This window comes from Somniosus microcephalus, chromosome 15 (assembly GCF_052327205.1).
Source record: "Somniosus microcephalus isolate GS21.2 chromosome 15, FLI_Smic_1.0, whole genome shotgun sequence".
Lineage (NCBI taxonomy): Eukaryota > Metazoa > Chordata > Chondrichthyes > Squaliformes > Somniosidae > Somniosus > Somniosus microcephalus.
In genome coordinates this window covers 108,822,508-108,842,105 of record NC_141001.1, presented here as the reverse complement: position 1 = coordinate 108,842,105, position 19,598 = coordinate 108,822,508, and the positions used below count along the sequence as shown (strand labels likewise).

General features: G+C 41.3%; 1 protein-coding gene across 2 annotated transcripts in view; it reads left to right on the top strand.

The window, feature by feature from the left end:
* The window catches only part of qser1 (glutamine and serine rich 1), a 158,879-nt gene that overhangs the window by 72,391 nt on the left and 66,890 nt on the right, over nt 1-19,598 (top strand). The gene's annotated exons all lie outside the window — the stretch shown is intronic.

Sequence of the window (19,598 nt, the reverse complement as noted above, 5' to 3'; positions counted from 1 at the left end):
TCAATTTCATGTATCCAAGCTCTGCATTCTGTAACTACAGATGAAATTTATTTTGCGTGTTGTCACCCACACAGAACCCAGTGTTAATAAAACTAATAATTGTGTCACACTTGAACGGGATGCCTTTACAGCACTGTGATACTTTGAAATGCCTTCAAGTTAGTACTGTTAGATTTTTTTTAATGTAAGAGAACTGTGGTTTACTATATGTAATGGTATTAATGGTCCTGTTTGTTTATAAGTAAACTATTAAATATGCTTGTTCTGAGAGTATTAGCTTATAGAATGTGTTGTAACTTTATACATCAGCATCCTAAACTTTGCTTTGTTCTTTAAAGTGTTTAGACTCTGTGTGACTTCAATTTAAATTTACATAAAATTGATATATAAATAACCGTTGTTGGTGAAAGGAAGTTAACAGTGGCAGATATTTCCTAAAGAGTCCAGGAGTAATATCAAACTAACTTAGTCCATGACGGGTTTCAACTTGTTGCTTGGACTTGGCCAATCTAAGTTTCGCATACTTGAATGAATTTATTGCACACGTCTGAAATTATTAAAATGTTTGTCTTTCTCCTTTGCTACCAGTTTACTCTGCTCTCCTGAGGGGTTTCAGTCTTTGCTGAGGTACAGTTCCATGGGCATTGGTTGCTTTCCCATTGTCCGTAGCCTGCCCAAGTGGTCTTGCTTCTGTAATTGTAGACAGAGTATAGACAACCTATTTCACTACAAGGGGCATCACACCCAAGCCCGATGCTGTCCTCTTCATGACATCCATGCGCAGATTTTCAGTGGAGGAACAACAATCGGGGGCTGGAATCCTGACTCTCTCCATTTCTTTCACTTTTCCCTCCTTTTTTGCTAACCTGGGGCGCTGAAGTCAAATGCAACACCCTTACCACAAGCTCAACTAAGATCAGCTAACTTAGCACCAACCAGGTATTGAACTTAGGAACCCCATGGTCTTTATGACTCAGCTATTCATTGCCTTAACTAATTAAGCCATTGGAGGAGGACTATTTTAATTTTAGCAGTTTAAAAAAAATTGCATTCATGTCCCCTTTTGTGCCTGCCAAAGACTAAGCAACAGCGTTATTAAATTCCCACAGTCTTAGTTCTTTTATTGTACTTGGATTCACATTGCAATAGATTGGCAGAGCTACACGATGTGTAGATGGAATCGTGTCGACAGTTCCATAATTATGTTCTTGATCTCTACTGTTCTGTTTTTTTGTTACATGCTAAGTGGAGGCCAGGTGGTTTGTTGGAGACCCAGTTACCCTAGGTTACCCCTGTGCAAGTTCTGGCAGTCAAATAGCTTTAGGCGTGTTTATGTGCTAGGAATGCAACTGACATGAAATGCATAGATCATCTTCTGCCAGCTGCAGTCGATAGTATAAAGACCCTCATGCTCTGAACTAATAGCATTGTAGAAATATGTGGGCCAACAATTGTGCCATTGATTAAGGGAGACTTTTCACAGTCGAAACATGGAACCAGTAACCCTGCATTTCCTCTGATAACGCAACTGGGTTTCTACATTTTGCAGCGGAGCTCAACAATGTGTCAGTGACGCGTTGTTCTCTCTAGATAGGAGGGAAGCAGCTAGGCAACATAAAACATCTATGATTGACAGTGGGCAACGAGTAGCTACTAGCCTGATGGAAGAATGTACATGGTGCTGGGGAAACCTTAGAAAAATAACATTCAAAAACTTTATTACAGATTAGCTTCTTTTCCTTGTTTTAAATTTTATAGTTGGTCCATTATATTTTAAACTTTATTTTGCCAAATATTTCCCCGTCGTTCCATTACTCCTGTCTGAAAATGTTAACTGTTAGCATACAATTCTACAAATGTTGTGTACCCTACAGTACTATACTGACATGCCATTTGTGTAGGTCTAGACAGTCGGTGAGCTATTTGATTGTGTGGGGAGTGTCATAGTTTGTTCCTGTTCTCACTTGATGTTGAAAGTTACAGCACAGAAGGATGCCAGATGGCCCATCATGCCTGTGCTAGCTATTTATAGAACCATAGAATAGTACAGCACAGGAGGCGGCCATTCGGCCCATCGAGTCTTTCGAAGAACAATCCAGTTAGTCCCACTCCCCCGCTCTCTCCCCATATCCCTGCAATTTTTTGTCCATCAAATATTTATCCAATTCCCTTTTTGAAGGCTACTATTGATTCTGTTTCCACCGCCATATCAGGCAGTGCATTCCAAATCCTAACCACTCGAGGAAAAACCTTTTTTTACACAACATGTTGCCTCTGGTGCTTTTGCCAATCACCTTAAATCTAGGCCCTCTGGTTATCAACCCTTCAGCCATTGGAAACAGTTTCTCTTTATTTACTCTGTCTAAACCCTTCATGATTTTAAACACCTCTACCAAATCTCCTCTTAGCCTTCTCTACTCTAAGGAGAACAACCCCCCAGCTTCTCTAGTCTATCCACCTAACTGTAATCCCTGCTAGAGCAATCCAAAACTAATCCCTGTGCTCTACTCTCCCTACCCTGCTCTTTTCCCATAGCTCCTTTGCTTCAGTGATTACTCTTCCTTTAAATAGCCAATGGTCTCTGCCTCAATCATTCCCTGTGGCAAAGCATTCCATGCTCCAACAACACACTGAAGTAATTTCTTCTAATGTCTCTGCTTATTGTGTCAATTTTTAATTGATCACCCCTTATTGCCAACTCCCCAACCAGAGAAAATAGTCTTTTCCTATTCACCCCATCGTACACTTCATAATTTAAAAACCCTCCATTTAAAATTTTTCTTGGCCTCCTTGTTCCCGTGGAATTAGTTTCAGTAACTTCAGTTTCCTCCTCTTAACTATACAAGTGACCTTCCCTGTCTACATGTGCTCTTTCCAGAGAAGAACAAGAGTACTGGCTAATTTTCCTCTTCCTAGCTTAAAGGTGCTAAGAAAATTGTAACACATCTGTTACCCCACCCTAGATCAGCTCATTACTGATTGGCCAACAAATGTTTGTTCTGCATGCTCAATTACATGCTGATTTTATCAACGGAGACATTAGGAAGAGCCTGCCCCCACCCCCTTAAAACTGTAGCTATCTGGAATCATAAAATGTTACAGCACAGCAACAGGCCATTTGGTCCATCGGGACTGTGGCAGTCTAATCCCACTCTTCCGTACCATTTAGTTATTTTTCAAGTAACTGTCTAATTCCTTTTAAAATTTATGGTCTAGGCTTCAACATGATTTATATCAGGGAATTTCATATGCCTACCTTCCGTGCAGAGGCATTTTTTTCCCTTACCTTTTAATTCTTCTTGCGATTTAGCTTAATGGTCTCTCATTACTATCTCATCAAACAGCGGGGAACAATCTAGCATTGCTTACCTGATGATAACCTTTTATAATCCGGTTATTCCTTAACCACCTAAGTGCTAATGGAAAAGCTCTAACTTCTCAGGCCTGTCTTTATAGCTGTAACCCTTTCATTCTTGATAACACGCTAGTGAATCTACATTGCCCCTCTTCAGTTGCTTTTAAATTCTCCCTGTAATGGGCACCCAAAACTGCACACAGTACTTCAATTGCATCCTAACTAGGGTCTTGTACAAGTTCAGTATTACTTCCTTGCATTTGCATCCTATGCCTTTAGTTACAAAACCAAGGATTCAGTTTGCCCCCTTTATGGCTTAATCTACTTGTGCCACCACCTTTAATGACCTCTACATCGACACACCAAGGGTCCTCTACATCGACACACCAAGGGTCCTCTACATCGACACACCAAGGGTCCTCTACATCGACACACCAAGGGTCCTCTACATCGACACACCAAGGGTCCTCTACATCGACACACCAAGGGTCCTCTACATCGACACACCAAGGGTCCTCTGCTCCTTCCCTCCATTTAAACCCTGAACTATTTATGGTCTATTTGCTTTCCCTATTACTTACAAAGGTATCACTTCACATTTTTCTACATTGAACTGCATTTGTCACTGTCTACCCGCCCTGCTAGGCTACCTATGTCCTCTTTAGTCTTTCATGGCCCTTGCCACAATTTGTCATATCCCCAGTTTGATGTCTTTTAGCAAATTTCAATACTATTCCCATAATTCTTAAAACTAGATTATTTATGTATCTAATAAATAACAATAGCTCCAATACAGACCCCTGTGGACCACCACTGCATTTTTCAAATTTGATCAACTTCTTTCCACCCATCCTTTGCTTCCTGCCCACCAACTGTCTCTATGTAGCAGTTCTATGTACCTTTGCTCTAATTCTATGTACCTTTTATCTTCACTATAAGCCTCTTGTGTGATGCCACATTATTGCTTTTTGAAACTCCATATAAATCTTGTGTATGTATGTACAATAAATACTAGTGGATCTCCTATGGTGCTGCTCACAATAATTTGGATGATGTGCCATTTTGGTAGAATTGCTATGCCATATAATGCACAATGTATTATTTTTTGCTACGGTGGAGCTGTTTATTATAGCCTTCAGACCAGAAAGTCCAATTGCTTTATGTAAACGCAGCCCGACGTCGCTCAGTTTAGTTGTTTGGCGCTGGAACTTTACAGACTAGAATTTGTTTGTCACTTTAAAGTTGCAGCTGAGAAGCACCAAGCCTGTTGATTGTTTTGCATTTCTAACAGTGTGATGTCTGAATCTGTCACTTCACTTTTTTAATCCAGAAACTCGTCACTGAGGTTTTTCTCTTGGCTGACTTTGGCATGTCCTGCAGCTACATGAATGAGCATGATCTTGAACTGCACTTTTTGGTAAACAGTGGAACACATCAGTGTTCTAAATATACTACTGTTATGCTAACCAATTATCCTTTATCACTGGGTTGTTAGCTTTGTTAAAGAACTGCTTGGTTAAATTTTATATAACGGGGTTCAGAGTAACATAGCTTTTGTAAATCCCATGTCTTCCTACATAAAAGATGGAAATTTGCATATTGCACAAAGTTGAACAAACCCCATTTTATTTTTTTGTTCATGTGCATCAACATTGTCTCTTTAAAATTCAACCAGTTTAGAAAAATATGAAGACAAGCTTTGATCACGATTATTTTAAAATAATGACTTGGAAGTGTTAGTGACATTAGACATGATATGAGTGATCTCTATAAATGCACACAGCCAGCTGCAGCTGTAACACCCTGGGTTAAAATAGTTTTGTTCAGCTCCCTTGCACTATGAAGCAGTAAAAGCCTTATCATTTCTCTACTAGGAATGAGAAAAGCAGCCCAGGGACCCCCACCAGTCTGTTGCAAAATAAAAGTGTGTTGGATCTTTATATTGGGTTTGGATATGATCTACTGGAATTTTTTGAGGATGTAACTGGTGAAAGATAAGGGAGAACCAGTGGATGTGGTGTATTTGGACTTTCAAAAGGCTTTTGATAAGGTCCCGCATAAGAGATTAGCGTGTAAAATTAAGGCACATGGGATTGGGGGCAAGGTATTGACTTGGATAGAGAACTGGTTGGCAGACAGAAAGCAAAGAGTTGGAATAAACGGCTCTTTTTCCGAGTGGCAGGCAGTGACTAGTGGGGTACCGCAGGGATCGGTCCTTGGACCCCAGCTATTCACAATATATATTAATGATCTGGACGAGGGATCTAGATATAATATCTCCAAGTTTGCAGACGACACAAAGCTGGGTGGGCGTGTGTGCTGTGAGGAGGATGCCGAGAAACTCCAGGATGATTTGGACATGTTGGGTGATTGGGCAGAAGCATGGCAGATGCAATATAACGTGGATAAATGCGAGGTTATCCACTTTGGTGTCAAAAACAGGAAGGCAGATTATTATCTGAAGGGCAATAGATTGGGAGAAGGGGAAGTGCAACAAGACCTGGGTGTCCTTGTGCACCAGTCGCTGAAAGTAAGCATGCAGGTGCAGCAGGCGGTTAAGAAGGCAAATGGTATGTTGGCCTTCGTAGCGAGAGGATTAGAGTACAGGAACAAGGATGTCTTGCTGCAGTTGAACAGAGCCTTGGTGAGACCACACCTTGAGTATTGTGTGCAGTTTTGGTCGCCTTATCTGAGGAAGGATGTTCTTGCCATGGAAGGAGTACAGCGAAGATTCACCAGGCTGATACCTGGGATGGCAGGAATGACGTATGAGGAGAGATTGGGACGATTGGGCTTGTACTCGCTGGAGTTTAGAAGAATGAGAGGGGATCTCATCGAAACTTATAAAATTCTAACAGGACTAGACAGACTAGATGCAGGAAGGATGTTCCCGATGGTCGTGGAGTCCAGAACCAGGGGTCACAGTCTAAGGATAAGGGGTAAGCCATTTAGGACTGAGAGGAGGAGGAATTTCTTCACCCAGAGAGTGGTGAACCTGTGGAATTCTCTACCACAGAAGGCAGCAGAGGCCAATTCATTAAGTATATTCAAGAAGGAGTTGGATATATTTCTTAAGGCTAAAGGGATCAAGGGATATGGGGAGAAGGCAGGGACAGGGTACTGAGTTTGGATGATCAGCCATGATCTCATTGAATGGCAGAGCAGGCTCGGGGGGCCGAATGGCCTACTCCTGCTCCTATCTTCTATGTTTCTCTGATGCAACCCACTAGTCTGTTGCAGCTTGGCAAGGAGTGTTTGAGGCATTAGAATATTAAACATGCTGTTGTTTAATTTTCCATGTCCACATTTGTGTTTCTTTTTCAGGTTTGCAGAGTGCCTAAGATTGGCACAAAGTAGAAATCTCCTGAAAATATTGCACTGTCCTTTTCAGGACAAGCATATAAAGGGAAGAGGAGCTATGCTGTTCAGGCCTCCTGGTAATTTCAGTGGCCAACCCCATACTCCTTAGAAGATCATAAGAGAGGAAATAATACAGGCAAAAATGAGCAGCATTAGCTTATACAGAACTAAGGCACAAGCTGGAATTTTACATTCAACACAGTATGCCATAGATGGGGCTGTGGTCAAACGTTCCATTCTTTGGCATGACCCATGCAATACATAGCCTGCATCGAAACCAACAAAGTGCTCTATGGTTGGATCAGTATGTCTGCCAACATATGCCAAAGGCTTTAAATACTGTGTAAAATGTAACAATATACACACATTCATTGCACCTCACTACTTATACAATGCTTATTGCCTAAACAACACACCGTAACTTGCCAAATTTGCCCCAGGCTTGAGAAGTACACCTGTAAGGAATGACTGCACAATGTTTCCTGCATTGTTCAAAATAAGGCATGTTATTCAAAGAAATCCAGTCATGGTCAGTTGGGTGTCGTTGAACAAACACTGGCATCACAGGATGCAGAGGGCTCAACAACTTCACTTGGATCAAGAAATTATCTTGCTGTTTCATCCATCACAGCATGTCAGAATTGAAATATTGTTTTGACTGTGTAGATGCTTGCAGAGCTCTGAATAGTTATGTCTCAACACAGCAAATTAAGAATCTGGGCAGACATTTGTTTCTTACGGTAGAAGAACCAAATGCAAACTGGTGACTAAGCAACAGAAAATCATATGAATGGTTGAGTGCATCCTACATTGCTATAATCTTGGAGAGAAAGAAGCTCAGTGGACAAGTGAATGATCATTTCGCTTGTTCCACTGGTTCCAGTTGGTAGTATATGCATGGTTGCCACATTGCACGATCCGATGTTTGCTTAACATTATTATCTGGACTTGAATGCAGCACACAACGCCTGACAGCTGATGTTATGGCTCCTACACTGGGATCTTCCTGAACCTGTGCTAATATGTGTCAAGAGATGCATAATGAAAAGTAGATTTACTTACTATGCAGGGCCTTCATTCTTAGAACAATATGCAACCTTCAAATGCTACTCATCTGTTCCCAGAGGTAGTTTTTTGTGGAGGGGTGTGTTGGTGTTGGGTGGTTAGTTACTTCCAGTTTAACATCAGATTAAAAGAAACTGGTGTGATGGCACAGGTCCTAAGTCTTGATATTAAATTGGAGTAGAGGACCATATGTAGGATTGCATGTCTGACATTTTCATGTGCAATATATAGCTGTTCCCCATGCTGTACTATACATCTATGGTGTGTGCATATCGCTTAAAGAACAAAGCAAAACGTATGTATATTTTCGCTTGAGCGATTTACCTGTGGCTGTAAGATGATTTCAGATCAGAACCAGATTAAGACTTTAGGTTCCATAGATGAAAAGATCATCTTCAAACTCTCACACATTACTTTGTATTTCTAATTGGGAAATTACTGGCTTTATGCTTTTTGACACTTTTTAAAATATTCTTTGTCGTTCTGATTTGTTACTGTAATACATCACATATCAGGGCCACCAATTTACAGTGACTAAGTCAACTTTATTTTTTGTTACGTGGTATTCTGGGATTTTTGCCAGTGGTTTGGGGTCAAATTCCATGACTGACGATTTTACTGTACTATGAAAACTGTAAATAAGCAACCTTGATTATGTTCCTATATTGTGTATTTTTAAAAAATCTCTTAACCTTTTTTAATGCCCAGGATACACAGCGAGATGGTAGGCAAGATGTACTCAATTGGAGGAAGGTACCTGGTCATTAGCACGCTGGGGAAAGGGAGGGTTGTGGAGTTTTGCAGCAGTTGGTGGGAGCCCTGAAGTTCACCAGAACTGGGCTAGGTGTCCTGAGGTTTAGCAATACGAGGGGTTATGTGGTATGGCAGCACTGGAGGGTGAGATATGGGCTTTAGTTTACTGAGTGATTCTTGGGGCATGTCAACACTGGGGTAGGGTTTGGAGGGCATGGGATCAGGCAGCGCTGATTTGTAAGATCTATCCAGAAACATTCAATTAGTTGCTTTTTGATTAGTATCTGGGAAATAAATAAATATGGTTTTCCTTCGATAAATAAATACCTCAGCTGAATAAATAAATATAAAGATTCCAGTGTGTGTGTGTGTGTGTGTGTGTGTGTGTGTGTGTGTGTCACTCTCCTCCCTTTCCTTTTGCCTCTGCGGAATAATAAATAAATAAATGCATGACTGGTTTAATAAACACTTTTTTACTTTCAACCAGCAGCGAAATTCTGTTAGCAGTAATTATAAACAATAGATGGGACAAGTGCTCAATATGGGTTTTTTTTTTTACTCGGCTTGACTCGCTTTAATGAAGAAAATGCTAACTGCTTTTATGTGAAACTTTAGCGCTAAGTATTATTAAATTCATACTCTGGTTTATACTCAAACTAGCTGGGGAGCCCCGCGTTGCGAGGGCAATTTTGGGGTGCTTGGTCTCCCTGCCCGTGTGTCCCCCCTCTCCCTGTCATGTCCTCTCCCTGTCCTATCCCTCCCTCCCCTCCCCTCCTCTCTCTCCCCCTCCCTCCCCTCCTCTCTCTCCCCCTCCCTCCCCTCCTCCCTCCCTCCCCTCCCCCCTCTCTCTCCCCTCCCCATCTCTCTCCCCTCCTCTCTCTCCCCCTCCCTCCCCTCCTCCCTCTCCCCCTCCCTCTCCCCCTCCCTCTCCCCCTCCCTCTCCCCCTCCCTCTCCCCCTCCCTCTCCCCCTCCCTCTCCCCCTCCCTCCCCCCCTCCCTCCCTCCCCCCCTCCCTCCCTGTCCTATCCCTCCTCCCCTCCTCTCTCTCCCCCTACCCTCCTCTCTCTCTCCCCCTCCCTCCCCTCCTCTCTCTCTCCCCCTCCCTCCCCTCCTCTCTCTCTCCCCCTCCCTCCCCTCCTCTCTCTCACCCTCCCTCCCCTCCCCCTCCCTCCCGCTAACTGCTTTTATGTGAAACTTTAGCGCTAAGTATTATTAAATTCATACTCTGGTTTATACTCAAATAATTCTCAAACTGCAAACTGAAATACTGTTGTACAAAATGACACAATTTGCCTTGTCTACCGAGTAAAATAAATGAGTGTTTTAGAATTTGTATAAATGAAAGCAAGCACAGTCAGTACGGTTTGTCATGTTTGAAATGGTCTCTTTTATGTCACTCATTCCTCCTTTCTTTCTGTGTGTGTTTTTTCAGGAACAAACTTAGTAGCTCTACCTGAATAAAGCATTTGAAATTCCTCTCTGGTTTTTCAAATAAAACAAACTGAATACATATTGTTTGAGGCTGAAGAGAAGCATCATTTCAGTTGGGCTGACTAAATCCTAGTGATGCACGCTGGAAAATTGTGCCAGCTGTACATACTGAGACTGCAATATCTCCCTTCAGCTGACCAAGTCATAGTTTAGAGTGTGGGAGGAGATAAATATCCAGTCCAAAGCCCAGGATTTTGAGAAACGTTGAGACGGTCAAGTAAAAACAATTAATTTATGTACTCCATGCACATTTTAGTTGCATTTATTGGGTTATATATAATGTTTAGCTATTATAAACCTTTAGTTAAGAAGCTTGGAAGGAATGATGGACATTTTCTTGGATGTTTTGAGTAATTTGATTTATTTGTCCTTGCCATAGTAAGAAATATGCATATAACTAAATTACAATTAATACATTGGCCCAAAATTAATAAGTTTGCGCACCAGTCAATTGAATAGAAAAAAATTAAATTGAGGAATAAATTGGTAAATGTAATGTAAACATTTGCGTTAGGCAGTGCCTTGCGTTTGGAGTGTGACAGTTATTTGAAATGTGATAGACATGAAGTGCAAGCTTACTTAAGCTATTGTATACCAGTAGATCATCTATGATGCTGCTTACAATGATCAGAGGATGCACCATCTTGCCTTCTATTGTTTTCATGTTGATCCTTCCCTCTCTCTCTCTCCTCCTCCCCCCCCCCCCCCACCCTTGTGCTTCTCTCTTTTCTGCTTCTCTACCTTCCCGCCCGCCTCCTTTTCTCTTGTCATTGTGTGTGTGTGTCTCTGTCTCTCCCTCGATTTATCTTCTGTCCTTTTGAACAGTACATGGCGTGGTGGTGCAGTGAACCATCAAGGGCGATGGGCTGCATTTTTTCTGGCGGGTATCTGGCTTTTTGGGACAGAGGCTGCATATTAGAGTGGTATGAAAGCCCTGTGAATGTATCTGTTTCTTGCTGCTTTGCTTAGGGCATTATATCATTGAATATTGTGGTTAAAGTCAGTGTCTTAGCCATTTCTCCCTGTCCCCACTAAGAACCAAGAGATCTTGTTTTTATGGTCTCCACTTAATAGAAGACCTACACACACTCTAAGAATGGAACAGAAAATGAGAACTATCATGAAAAAAATGACTTAGCCACAGTGGCTTAGTTCCTGTTTAATGACTACACAGTGGTTTTTGTTCACTGCAAAGTCATTAACTACTATTGTAATCCAATCAAGAGGTTCAAACAGCTTTTGAAACCACAAGATTGATTGCTCAGATGGTTTAGCTCAACCAGACCTTGATGGGTAACGACTGCTTTTTCACTAAGAAGGGGTATTGGGCCCAGTGCGTATCTATTGGGAATTTATACTTTCACATACCCAAGCAACTGCATGATCTATGACTTTGAGAAATATCATCTGTTCTATGACATAACTTATCTGATTATGAAATTATGTTGATAATTAATTATAGAAAAAAATAACGAATTTATGTTAGTTTGAGCTTTTTCCTACCACCCATGTTTATGATTTGACAGTTTCTATAAGCAGACCAAATCTCTTAAGAACTGAAACCAGCGCCTTTGTACTCTGCCATGTCTGAATTAGCATAGCCCAGGTTTAAGAGTTACTCCCAAATTGCAATGAACCATTTACTGGCAAATACTTAGTGCCACCACATTCTCCTGTCACTTCAGAAGATGGAAAATACTGCACTAGACCATTGCATACAGGTTAATAAGTACATTCCTTGAAGATTATATCAGTTGTCATCTTTGATTGCATTAGGTGCCATAAAGTGTGGTTTCAGAATGGTGTCAAGTCAGTGTTTTACCCCGTGACCGTGATACCATTTCAAAAACAAACTTTACGCTTGATCTATATTTGCTTAGCAGTAATGGAATACAGAACCAGTTACATCCAGTAGTTAACTGTCATTAGAACAACATAGAAATGAGAGATCTCTGTAAATTAACACTTTTAAACCTGTTGGCTCAACCAGCAGAAGAATGTTTTTTTTACCAGATCTGTTTCTCATAAACTGAGTCTTTGATTTCCAATTTGTATCTAGCTCAAACCAAAGTGTCCTTTTTAATTCTAATTATTTTAAAATCATAAACAAAGACCAAAAAAACCTACGTTTGTCACAGTATATAATACACAGGAAACTTTGTGCTATCCGGCACCGACGGGACCGAGCTGTTGCCGTCCCATCAAAACTGCTGGACAAACCAGCGCTAATGTTGAAACATACGGAGATTTTGAGCTCCGTATCTGGCAACAAACCCTGTTGCTTAGCAACAGCTTCTAAAGAGTCGGCCGTACATTGCAAGTGTCTCTGTAGCTTAGCAACAGCTTCAGCGAGACCTTGCAGAGCCTGACTGGTGGAAAAAAAAAAGCAACGAAAAGAAAAAAAACCCTAACGGAAACGGCTCCTGATTTTTGCCGGTGGCTCAAGCATTCCGGACAGTTAACCTCCGGATAAACCAAAGTTTCCTGTAGTAGTGTTTATTTGAGAGCTACTGTAAAGCCTATTTCACTTTTATCTTTGCTTAAGTTGCTAAATTAACGTGACAATAATTGAGCTTTGCTCCATAGTATATCTGTGATTTTCAGTTCAGTGCTAAGTTTTCCCTACCCAAATCTATCTGAACCATAGACACAGTGAAGAAAGTCTAACATTCATTACATCTAAATGTAGATTTGCATTCACATTTTATTATCTAGTTGGTTTGAGTAGCTGCTCGTCTAGTTTATATTGCGCAGTTGTGAGTAGGATTAATCAGCCATGTAAATAAAATGGAATCTTTGACACAAGCACTAACTTCTATTTTATATGAACACGGATCAGTACCCTGACAGTCATTCAGGGCATTCAATGAATCCATAACACTTTAACTCATCAAGGAACCATCTGTGATCTACCACCCAGTTTATGCCTAGGAGTTGATGGTGCCTAAATTTGGCCCGTTGAACTGTCTTACATAACCAGTTTGGATTACATTAGCATTTATGCTATCAACCTCCCTTCGGGATCTGCATAAGCTACTGAGTGAATTATTGAAACCCTTCTTGCCAATTATCAAAGAAGTTAAACTACAAAATCATGAAGTAACAATTGTTCATTGACTGCAGAATCAGTTAACAGCACTTAAACATTATGCATGCAAACAATTAGGAGCAAATAATGTCACAGTAATTCAGCAGTAAGTACTTGATGATTATAAATTTACACTTGAGATCAATGTCTGCGATTGGTGAGATTAATTTAGGATTAGACTCTGATAGCTGACAAGGTAACGGCATTAGCTAGCCAGTGTATTGAATACATTAAGGTCTATAATTAAGACTTGTTGTTAGAAATGTTTTTAGAACTTATGCAACCTCGCCCTTAAGAGCTAGTGCGCCTGTGAGAGGATGGTGTGATAAACCACCATCTGTAAAGGTGCTATCCTCTGGTGCTGGGTAAATTCACTTTCTGCACTGGCTGTATCTGGACCAACTGTCTTAAATCTCACCTTCCTTGATCTCTCCAAAATTTGTACATCTAAGTGATGCATGTTTGTCTGTATCTGGCTGGTATAGCCATACAATCTCAATTTTGTAACCCTTCTCTGTCAGAGGCACTTTCGGATTTTACAGCGACATCCTTCGACATATACTAGACACATACATCTCCTACACCACCTACTACGAAGACTACTAAAAGAACTAGAACTAAACCGAGGAATGAATTTTAGTGTCAAAAACAGTTGTATATCCTTACTTTCCTCTATCTATTGACCAAATTGAATGACGTGTATACGAAGAGTTCCGCCCTTCTGGTGGTGGTCGCCTCACGCAGCGCTTATGGTACCCTTGATGACCTCCAAATCAATGAAGCAATAGCATCCAGGCATGCCAGGTTGCTTGTTGGTCCTTCTTGGGTCTTTGCTAATAAAGGCTTGTACACAAGTCCAGTATTAGGCAGGACGTCTTTATATCCCCTGTAATGAGACGTCCATGGCGCCCTCAGCCTCTGCACCATGACTTCTCATCCTCAGTGATTTCACCCTCCATCTCAACTCGCCTTGCCATCTCTCCTCTGAATTCACTATCCTCCCTTAATCTCTCCATATAAACTCTGCTACACATATTCATGGCCACTCCCTCAACTTTGCCATCTAAAATGACCTTTCTATTCCCACCCCCTCAATTATAGACAAGGTCACCTCCAATCACTTCCTTGTGTCTCTCGCCATTCACATCCCTCTTCCAACCCCAGTTCCTTTTTTTCAGCACCTGGCCTGAAAAAAAAAAAATCCCCAAGCCACTTAAAACAACACTGTCAAACTCCCAACTGCCTAGCCTTTGTCCCTTCGTTCATCACGCTACTTCTGCAACTCAATCACACCCTCGCCTCCACCTTTGATGCCCTTGTCCCCAGTAAAATCGCTGCTCTCTTCCACCCTGGTCATTTCTCTTGGTACAGCTCTATTCTTTGCTCTTCATTTCCAGATCTGACTAGACCACATCAAGCACCATTGGGCCCTGCTAACCACTACAGAATCATCCTGGAATGCAAAGATAACCCTTTGTCTCCCCTGCCCTCTCCACCCACCCCTCCAACAGCAAGTGCAAGGAGCTCATGAATTTCTTTGTCACGAAGATTGCAAATATCTGTTCAGCTGCCTCTGCCACTGCCATATCCCTCCCTTTCCCTTGCCCACCAAGCCAAGATTTCCTCCCTTGCCCTAGCCCTGAACTTGCTAGATTCTCTTTCCTTTTAAGCTCATCTTGTCCATGAGACCCACCTTCTGCTCTCTCAACCCTATTCCCACTAAACTGCTGACCACCTATCTTCCATTCCTGGCCCCCAAGCTAGCTGATATTGTAAGTGATTCAATTTTCTTGGGCACTGTCCCCCTCCCTTTCATGTGTCCTCATCGCCCCCTTCCTCCCTCAAAATACCTATCCTTGACTAATCTGTTCTTGTAAACTACTGGCCCATCTCCAACTTCCCTTTCATCTGCAAAGTTCTTAAGTGTTGTCACCTCCCAAATCCATGCCCATCTTTCCCACAACTCCATGTTTGACCCTCTCCAATCAGATTGCTGCCCCTGCCACAGCACTGAAATGGCCCTAATCCGGTTGTAGCCAGAGAATCTCCTACAATGGCTTCTCTTCCCGCCCCTGCAGCATTGCCTCTGGAGTCCCCTCACCAAGGATCTATCCTTGGCACCCCCTCCTATTTCTCATCTGCATGCTACCCCTCGGCGACATCATCCGAAGACGTAACGTCCGGTTCCACACGTATACTGGCTCGTACCAAATCCAGTTCACCCATCACCCCTGTGCTCACTGACCTACATTGGCTCCCAGTCCCCATATCTCTTTTTTAACAATATATCGCACCTCCCTAGCTCTGTAACCTAACGCAACCGTCCAAGAACTCTGCATTCGTCAACGCTGGCCTCTTGTGCATCTCCTACTTTCTTCACCCCATCATTAGTGGCCATGCCTTTAGCCATCTAGGCCCTAAGCTCTGAAATTCCCTCCCTAAATCTCTCCGTCTCCTTTTTAAAATGCTGCTTAAAACCTAACTCTTTGGCCAAGCTTTTAGTCACCCATCCTAGTTTCTCCTCCTTTGCCTCGGTGGCAATTTTTGACTGATTACACGCCTGTAAAATGTCTTGAGACATTTTATTATGTTAAAGGTGCTATAACTAAGTTGTTGGTAGAAGTCTCCCCTCTGAATCAGAAGGTTGTGGGTTCATGTCCAGAGACTAGAACACAATCTAGGCTGACACTTCCGTGCAGTATTGAGGGAGTGCTGCACTGTCGGATGTGATTTATTTTGGATGAGACGTTAAACCAAGGTCTTGTCTGCCCCCCCCCCCTCCCTTGCAGGTGGACATAAAAGATTCCATGGCATTCCTTGAAGAGCAGCAGGGTTATTCTCCCTGGTGTCCTGACCAATACTTATCCCTCAACCAACAGCACTAAAACAGACTATCTGCTCATTATCTCATTGCTGTTTGTGGTACCTTGCTGTGTGTAAATTGGCTACCACGTTTCCTTACGTTACAACAGCAACTGCACTTTGAAATTACTTCATTAGCTGTGAAATACTTTGAGACGTCCTTCAATTGTGAAAGGTGCTATATAAACGCAAGTTCTTTCTTTCATTCTGTCTCTGGGAATCTATTCTACAGATTTCACTCCCCGCTTCCTGGGTCTTGTGTCTTTTAAAGTGGTGACGAAGGGAAATAACAATAATTGGAAAGTACCTGTCTGCGCAACTGCTGAGCTGACCTCTTACTCATTCTCTCATACACTCATCTAGCCACAAGCTTAATAAAGATGCATATACAGCAGATCAATATCTGAGCAACAAGAGTTGGTTAATGCATAGTCATTCACTGATAGTGGCACAGACCCAATGTTGAAACACTAAATGGTCAATGAAAAACAGTCAATGAGCTGGGCACAGGAGAAATAGTGTTGGTTAGAGGAGAAAGGGAGATTTTCTCTTCAATCCTTAAAAGCCATTATTTTATCATCAAAAGGTAACTAGTCCTCTTTAAAAACCCAAAATTTGATGAGGGATATTCGCATCAGACTTTTGATAGGAAAAATCTTACACAGACAGTCCCCACCACTTAAAATATCCATGTTTAAAACAGGCAGTCGCTTATATCAGTCAAAAATCATTAACAATTACCATTTTGCATTAACATCAATTTCAAACTTGCCGCTATTAGCGTCTTAAGTGCTCTGTTCATACCTCATTAAGCTGAACTGAATGCTAAAATAAAAGTACATCACACAGGCAGGGGTTATCAAGGAAACAAGAATTTCTCCAGTTTTAATCCCAAACAGGATTGACTTTTAAAATTATGATGCATCACTCAACCAGGCAATAATCAGCCCACTAGACTAGCACTAGCCACTGTTCCCACATTAGATCAGACTAGAACAGGAGTTTTATTTGCTCAATGAAACAGTCCGTATTAAAGTAGTGGAGCTATATACACAGGCAAAATAACCTGTGACTTTTCATAACGTGCATGAAATAGAGCCTCCAAGATTCCGACTGTTCTATGAGATCAAAGATTAACATGGTATAAGACTACGACTCCAGTAGCCAAATGACTGAGCGCTAATGAAGTTAGTGTTTAATTTAATTGTTTTCATCATTTGGTCTGACAACCAGTACTCCAGCAATGCTTTATTTTTTTGCATTTTCTCATTTTGTTATAAATATATCTCTTAATTTCATGGCTATTCAGTATGTGACAGTAATGCTCACTATTAAGTATTCATATAATGTATTTAATTTCCCATAAAGACTATAACTTCATTAGATAGTAACCAAATTTATTAATGACGTGCTTTCATCAGATACTGCCATTGTTTTCCCCCTCAAATGAAACTGTTGGAAACAGTCCTTTTGTGCGAGGTACTAAATTTGCACAATCTCATAAAATGCCCAAACATCTATCACTGGTCTGGAAAGACTGGTAAAAATGGTGCGCACACAGCAAAAGGGCAAAGAAAAGGTTACAAAAAAATTAAACAAGGAGGTTTGTTTGCAGGTGTAGGTAGCTTCTTGTTACAAGATTTTTAACTGCTTTTTGCATGCAGACAATTTTATATGTCTCCGCGGAAGGGAGGGAGGAAATTTGTCGTGGATCATGGTTGTAGTTGGTAACTGAACTCCTTTTACTTTACAAAGAACTCTATCCTATAGTTTTCCACATCGGTCTTTTTGGTTTTATGTTCAGCTAAGAGTATTGTAACTCTTCCTTCCTGTTACATTACAGTGGACCCTGAGTGTTTTTTTATTTTCACTGCTGCGTCAAATCCTGTTGAGACTTTGAAGATTGCTGTGTAAACGAGTCTGTAGAGAAAGACAGCATGTTAGAACAGAAAATTCGAGACCATACCACAATGAAGCAGTTTGCAATGCAAACCATTGCTATGCAGCCAAATTTTTGTGATGGGCCTTGTGCCATCTTGCCCAGTGGATTGGAAAAATTTACAGCACACAATTTATGTGAATACAATTATTAGGACATTTTGTTCACCTATTGTCAGTATTTAACTGCCAATAAAGATGAACTTTGCCATAAAATCAGACAATATTTTAGTGAGAAGGACTGCAAAAGTGTTTTATCCCATGACTATTTTAGTTGCGTATTTAGAATATGCGCAGTCTGGGTAAAAAGTAATTTTATGTTTGTAATTGCTTCTTCAGTAGGACTGTTTACTGTGGTGTGTTCTAGCATATGCCAGTCACTGCAGGTATCACACTTGTCAGTCACCCTTCAGAGTTCACACACCAGGTATCCACTTTGTTATAGGTGCAAAACAATACCTTAAGAGAAAGAAGCATTGACCTGTAGCTTGAAATTAATAAATAGTTGCAGCTGGTCTCCGGTTATAAATTACTAGAATTACCTGGATTTGACTCTCTAGGAACAGGCCAGGCTTGTAGCTAAACATCACTACCCGTGGTGTTGCGCATAGGAAACTGCTGGTGTCTATAGAATAAATTAAAGTGGAAGATTAGTGCACGTTTAGTCACTGTATACAAATTTCTGACATAATTGGCTTAAAATTCATATTTCTAGAATAGTGACAAATCATAAATGAACAGTTGGGTACTGAAATAAAGAGTAGATTTGCCTTTCTAAATCTAGGCTTTATTAACCTTAAAAACCCAGCAGCACATCTTCAACACCCAGTCCCAACCAAGGCTGTAGAGAACTGAATTTAAGATGGCCACCACAAATCACATGACATCAACTACCAATGAGTTTACAGCATATCTCTCAAGGCAGGAAACAGGCAACCAATTATAATGCTTCTTACAAAACAAGAATAATCACCACAGGTACCGTGCAAGCATGACAATCAGTGAGCAGGAACCAGCAATCCTGAAGTTTCAAATAACGACAAATTAAATGGGCAGTGTGCAACAGCTGCCAATAAATGAAAGGGAAAAGCTAATCAAATTGCTCCAAATAGTTTTGTTTTTCTTCAGCCAACTGACTACACACACATTAAAAAAAATTATAACGTAACTTTTTTTTAAAAAGCAAGAAAATTTAAACTCCATCTTCAAGCTACTCAACCTCTGTTAGAACTGCGTGTATTAAGTTTTGCTTCTGAGGCCATTGTCATGGCCTTTGGGACGTGAATTTGGTATTGAAGTCAGTATGTGTCCTCTTAGTGTTTTCTGACCAGCTGGCATAATCCTGAGCAATCTCATGGGGTGTTTGCTATTTTCTTTAAAAATTGTCCTTTTCAGCCTGAGCTGGCCCTACCCACCAACTGCCATGCCAGTTCCAGCTTCTCCACATCCAAATCCATTCTTAACCTATTCGGCTCACCCCTCCCCAAACCACCCCCGGCCAATCGGGCTCATGCCGAAACTGCTATCGGTTTGACCCACCACCAAGCTGGTTTTCAACTATGTGCTATACACTATATCTACCAAATGTAATCACAGAAAATTGATGTTGGGGCTGAGTAAACTGGTCTGGAATTGATTGGGATGGGAATGTCAGTGATCCTCGCCCTGCCTCCTTACAATGCAGCC